We start from the raw sequence: 7,004 nt of genomic DNA on the forward strand, positions 1-7,004 counted from the left end.
TTGTGGTCATCTTTCAGTCACCTTTTTTTGTTGATCATGGGGCTTGAACTCTCTGTCACCTTTTGACTTGAGTCAGTGTATAGTTTGCTTTCAGGCTTTGTATGTGTGACCCCTCCCTCCCTTGATCATGGGTACTGATTGATCACTGATACTAAAAGATACGTGACTAAGATTTGCCATCTTAATCTCCCTTTCCCTTCTTATTTGTATAGATTGTAGTTCCAGGTTTATACCAACCATCAACACCCTATAATGCCACCTTGAAGTGATTTAGAGTAGGTTTTCTTTTTTATTTTATATATATGTATATCTTGAGTTAAATATATTTGTAATGTAAATGGGTCTAATTGTGATGTTTCCATACATGCACATGGTGTACTTTGAGCAAATTGACCCCTTCCATCCTATTCCCATTTCTGTCTCCTTTTTCCTCCTTTTTGAAACAGCATTTGGTAGGTTAATTATACTGTATTAATGAGTATATATATGTATATGTATATTCATATATGTGTGAATATGTGACTATGTGCACACACACACACGTGCGCCCACACACACACACACACACAGAGTGTACTGAAGCCAATCAAGAATGAGTAACTCACCCTTAAATGTGACTGCGTGTGTTCTGCATCTCTTCACTTCATGTTGGTGTGCGAGATTCATTGAATTTTGCTTTTCTTCTTCATTCCTTTTTGTTAACAATTTCAGGGAAGGTAGTCTCATAGAGACTTAATCTACAAAATTGAGAAAGGCTGTCAACTCAATTGTCCAGCTTTAGCCATTGTTTAAGTTCAAGTCTCACATTGATCCAAGCCAAGCTGAGAGCTGGTCTTCCATGAAGATGGTGCGCCTGACTCTGGCTTGTCCTGGGCCGAGGTGTGGAGTTCAGATAGACTTCTCACCACATGTATAGGTGTTGATTGTGAAACCCTGGAATCCAACAGCCTCTCTGTGCCCTAAGATTTTTCAACCTTCCAGGTGTTTCCTTGGGTTGATTTGTTTGTTTGATTTGTTTGTTTCTTTCCCCTGGTGAAGAAAATGCCCACTCACACTGACCATTGAAGTTGATAGGCTGTGTCTCTTCTCTGTCACCTCTGAAAGCCAGAGGGAAAAGCCTCTGTTCTTTTATAAAGAAATACTCAAAATTTCAAATAAGAAAAAGAAAGAACTGAGGTGTGTCCTTGAAAGGATTCACCTTAATGTGTGAAAATAAATACGTGGAGGGACTAGGCTGCATCTGGAACTAATACCCTAACACAATCATTACTTTGGCTTTCCACGTTCAATTCTGTGAACCTTTCACTCAGTACAGATCATGAAGCAGTAGCACCAGCGTGAATGGTGCCTTCCTCACAGAGCTAATTTATGTTATTTCCTTTCTGGCCCACAACACAGTACACAAATCCATCCATGTGGGTTTTCCTTTCCTTGCAGGAATGACTGGTATGGTAATATAGGATAACAGTGGGAGATGAAGATGTGGAGCTCCTGGGGTGGGAGTTGCATCCTGTGTGCTGATAACCGTCTCCCACAGTGCTCTGTCCCCAGAGGCATGCATTCATTCAGCACACTGGTGGAGATGCAGGGCAGACAGGAAGTATCCAGCTCAGAATTACAGCAGCTGTGTGAGCTAAAACCTTTTCTCATCCACGGATCTCCACAGAGATTCTATCCGGACACGGTTTTTATGGATCGAGGTCAACGGGATGCCATTTGTCCTGCTTACTTCTTCCATGCCGGATATTTATTAACTAGGCTAGTGGCAACAGGAGAGCAGCTCTTCTGGAGGCTGGAGACCTTAGCAAACCTAAATGATTACAAACAAAATGAACAGAGCATCTTGTAACTGTGAGCTCACCAGCTAAATCCTGACAAAGAACCATCATGGCATGGCTCTGTGGAGGTCGGTGAATGTCCCGCAGGGTTGAGTGTGTGTGTGTGTGTGTGTGTGTGTGTGTGTGTGTGTGTAAATAACCATCACGAATAGATGTGTTTAGTGGGGTTTTTTCCTTTGCAATACTCAGGGCTCCATACTGGTTAGGCAAGAGTCTCATTCTTGCCCAGCCTCCAAGCCTTTTGCTGCAGTATTATTTCTTAGATAAAATCTTGGTTGCCTGAACCTCGATCCTCCCATTTACATTTCCCGAGGTAGCTAGGATGACAGGCATGTGCTAGCATGCCCAGCTTCTTCTGTAGAGATAGGGGCCTATGAAATTTTTACCTGGGCTGGCTTTGATTTTTTTCCCCCAAGCTCTGCTTCTTGAGTAACTAGACCTACAGCTGTGAGCCACCGGCAGTGACTCGTTGAGTCTCTTAACGGTCTTCTGAACTGTGCGCTGTGTCTGCTCACTGCAAAGTGAAAGCTAAAGGCACTGAGCTTCAGATGTCTGGGTTACAGCACTTATGGGGTTGAGTTGGGGTTTGTATTCTGTCTTCTGTAAAGCCGTTCCATGGCTGGATCCAATCTTCTGTGGGCAAAGGGGATGTTGAAATACTCCCAGTCCTTTTTGGTCTTTCAGGAGGTCAAACTGAACCTGGACAGCAGATGGCCCACCTATAAAGTAGTCCTCCCTCCCAAGAAGAGAGGTTTTGTGCTAGAATATACATTTATATTTGGCCAGTCCTGGGGCTTGAACTCTGGTCGTGGGCACTGTCCCTGAGCATCTTTGGTTCAAAGCTAGCACTCTACCACCTGAGCCACAGCACCACTTCTGGCTATTCCTGAGTAGTTTATTGGAGATTAAGAACCTTACAGACTTTCCTGCTGGGGCTGGCTTCAAACTGCGATCCTCAGATCTCAGCCTTCTGAGTAGCTAGGACTACAGGTGCAACCCACCAGCGCCTGGAAGAACATACATTTATTTTTTAACAGAACTGCTGTGTCCATAGTCACTTGTTGGATCTCAAAGTCCGCAGGAGACCCACAGCCTGTGTTGAGATAGCAGGGCGTCAGAAGTGGCACTCGCGTGCGTGGCCACCTCACACGCCGCCTCCGCGCGGTGAGCTCCACTGAGGGGCTGAGAGGCCCAGCGGGCGTGTCTTTGTGAGTGTGCTCCGGCACCAGCCAGGAGAAACTGCATCTGAAGACGTAAGGAAATCAAGAAACAGCTTGTTTGCGAGTAATATTCAAACTGTCACGTTGTTACTTCTCTCTTAGTCTTTGCAGTCCAAGGAGTTTTGAGATACAGGAGTCCTGCTGCAGACTCCTGAAAACCTGCACACACATGGGAAATACACACGCATGACAGGAGTGGGTGAGAGGGAGCATTCCAGAGTGGCTTTGAGGTTGGTAGGAGACAGCCTTCTCGGGGGCTGGAGAGGAGACAGCGAATACCAGTCCAGGGAGACAATATGGGAAGGAAGGTTCCGTCCGTGTATGCTTGGGTGAATTTTCAGTGTCCGTCTCTGCCCTCTAGCGTGCACTGGGGCTGGGTGGGGGAGGAGGGAGGCATTCTTGGACTGGAGACTCTGCACAAAGCCTTGCGTATCTGTTCACAGGCAACCTCTTAAACAAAAACGTAAGAGAGGGGTTTTGTTTCTTGAAGAATCGCTGGAGTTTCAAAACAATGCATATTTTTTAAGTGACATAGTAAATAAATGAGTAAATGACTAAAGCATCCAGTGGCTCCTTCCTCAGGCATCCGCAGGGCAGCCTGCTGTGGACAGCAGGAGCACACAGAGCAGGCAGAGTTTCTGAGTTTTTCTTTTAAATAAGCTTATTTCATAACAAATATAACCCACCAGCTTATATATGTATTATTTCATATATATGTATACACATATATATATATATAGATGTATATAGATGTGTGTACAGACACACTATATATATAAGTATGTTGAATATGTATAAGTATATTGTATATGATAAGTAGAGATATGAAATAAATTAGGTACAAAGTGTGGGAAGTTTCTGTACGGGTTTACCAATGGCATTGGTCTGTCTGGGGAAAGTAAACCACTGGCTGACCTCACATGAATTATAAATGGCATTGCGCAATGCTAGTTGCTCTGGGCTGTATTTTCTTAGCCTCTTAGAGATAAATGCCTTCTTAGGAAAACACTCTTTTCATCTCAGTTGAGAGCCTTTTCCAGTTTGCCCTGTTAGCCTTGCTCTTGGCGAGGGCCTGCTCTTCCCTGGTATGGCAGGGATGCGGCTGTCCAGCTGGTGTCCTGAGAGTCTTTCCTTAATCAGTCAGGGGCTGTGGCAAAACTCTGGCAACTCGTGGCCTCGATGGTTGATTGAGATGAAAGCGGTTTGTCTTTCCAGCTCACTTTGGGAGTCGGGGATGCTGGAAGCCGGCACACAGCCCCCTGTGTGTGACACACAGTGACAAACCCAGATAGCTGTGCGAGCTGCCTTCCACAGCTCTCCAGTGTGGTGTGAGCCAGGGCTCGCCCCGAGGTTTTGCCACCATCATTTTACAGCTTTATTTGGCCTTTTAACGCATATTAGTTGCTCACTCCCAGCATCCCCGGCTCAGGAGTGACAGGCGACACCAGTCTCTTGTCTCAGGGAGCTTGTGCTCTAAGATCATATACTGAAAGAAAATCCTAACTTCACAGCTAATATGGAAGACGGGGAGCTATGGTCCTCGGCTTCTGAAGGAAGTAGACACCGGTCACTGGCGGCTCAGTGGCTTCCCGATGCCATCTTCCCTCTTGTCACTTCAGTGAGGAACAAAGAAGAGGGTGGCTTTAGTAAACTTCCCTCTCGTTTAGATTTCTGTTCTATGGACAGAGTTCCTCGTGGAGCCTTAACCAAACACAGTTCTTCTTCTTTGAGAACTGCAGTTTTACATGTCTGGCCAGGGAAACTAATCAGCAATGCATGTTGGATGATGAAACCAATGGGCAGTAGGAGGTAGAGAGGTGTGTTCTGTAAGACAGGCAGGTACCACAACACATCAATAGGACTAGCAAAACTCTGCAAATCTCTCTGACAGAAGAGCTCTGGGGGTGGGCTTAGAGGTCGGTCAGGCTAGGATTGGGCCACAGGAAATCCCATCTCCTCACCTCCTGGGATGGTTGTAGAGAAAGGGTGGGCACTGTGATGGAGGGAAGCACAGCAGCATGCAAGAGGCAGCCGAGTGTGCACACTGCCCTCTGTCACCTGCGTCACAGGACCTTTGCGATGACTCCGCAGGATGACAAATACACCATGTATGACTGCATCCTTACCTGCAAACCTTCATTCATGAAGGCTTTCACGCTGAGAGTCTGCGTAGCCATCCAGGGTTCACTGTGAGCGCTTCGAGGGCCTGTCCCTGCCCTAGCTTCCCACATCCACTGCTACCTTTTATGAAAAGATGTCTTTCTTAAAATTCTGTTGGGTTTGCATTTCTTTCATGGCCAGAGATGGTGACTGTTTCTTCATGTGTCTATTGGCCATTCTTATTTCCTTTCCAGAGAAGTCTCTTCATAATTCCTTAGCCCACTTGCTAATGAGGTGGTTGTTTCTTTAGGATTTGTTTTGGGGGAATTTAATTATTTTAGCACTAAGTATATTTTAGCTAGGAGGCCCTTGTCTGCTAGTATGGCTAGTGAAGATCTTATCCTAATCTGTGGTCTTTATCTTGCTATGTCCTTTGCCATGCTGAAGCTCTGCAGTTTAATGCAGGTTTTCTTTTATTTGTTGTGTTTCTCAATCTTTATTTAGGAAGTTTCAACCTGTGCCTGCGAGTGCTAGTGTTTCCCCTATCCCTTCCTGTAATATTTTCAGAGTATCTGCTCTTACTTTGAGGTCTTTGATCCATCTGGAGTTGATTCTGGTACAGGGTGATATGTTAGTATCTAACTTCAGTTTTCTGCACATGTATAGCCAATTCTTCCAGCATCATTTGTTGAAGAAACTTTCTTCTATCCATTTCACCCCAGATAGAATGGCCATTATCAAGAAAACAAATCATAACAGATGCTGGCGAGGATGTGGCCAAAATGGAATGCTACTATAGTGTTGGTGGGAATGTAAACTTGTTCAGCCACTCTGGAAAGTAGTATGGAGGTTCCTCAAAAGATTAAACATAGAGTTCCCCTATAATTCAGTAATCCCACTCCTGGGCATTTACCCAAACGATCACAAACAAGGCCACACTAAAGCTACCAGCACAACTATGTTTGTTGCAGCATTGTTCACCATATCTAAGCTATGGACCCAATCCAGATGCCCTCAGTGGATGAGTGGATCAAGAAATTGTGATATGTATAACACAAAGGAATTCTATGCTTCCATAAGAAAGAATGACACTAGCCCATTCATAAGGAAATGGAAAGACTTGGAAAACATCATATGAAGTGAAGTAAGCCAGACCCAAAGGCACATAGACTCCTTTGTTTCCCTCATTTGTGAGGCATAGTCCTAGGATAGTCCTAGCAGAGGTTCACAATAGCCCAATAGCTACATACATATGACCACATAAAAAGATTGAAATGATCTCCAGGTTATGGAAACAAGAAGACATTTTTGGTGGTTTCCTCATGGTCACAGGTTCTGATTTCGGTACCCTTTGCCTTGTATATAAGTTTATGTGATTTGGGGAAGCGAAGGGGAATCACAGAAACAGTGGGACAAAGGATGAACCAGTGCAGCAGCCCCATTCGCTAGACACAGTTGGAAAAGAACCTCACAACTTGGGAGGGAGAGTAGTCAGAGGTAGGGAGAGTGGGAGAAAACGAGGGGGTTAACACTGTTGGCAAAGAAATGTACTCCTTCCATTACTTAAGTAACTGTAACCCCTCTGTACATCACCGTTACAATGAAATGTATATTTTAAACAATTCTGCTTGAAATAAACAGCAAACCGGAACCTTCCCGAGTGAGTCAACGCAGCCTTTGCAGCTTGGAAACAGGAGATCCAGTCCCAGGCCAGTCCCAGGCCAGCCCCAGGCCAGCCCCAGGCCAGGGCGCGGGGCTGCTCTCCAAGGTGCTGAAGCGAGGCACTCTTTCCTGGGTGCGGCAGGTCCCACAACCTGGCCTCTCCTCTCTGGATTTTCTTGTATTC

Source organism: Dipodomys spectabilis, unplaced genomic scaffold (genome assembly GCF_019054845.1).
Source record: "Dipodomys spectabilis isolate Male_0828 unplaced genomic scaffold, ASM1905484v1 ptg000034l, whole genome shotgun sequence".
Lineage (NCBI taxonomy): Eukaryota > Metazoa > Chordata > Mammalia > Rodentia > Heteromyidae > Dipodomys > Dipodomys spectabilis.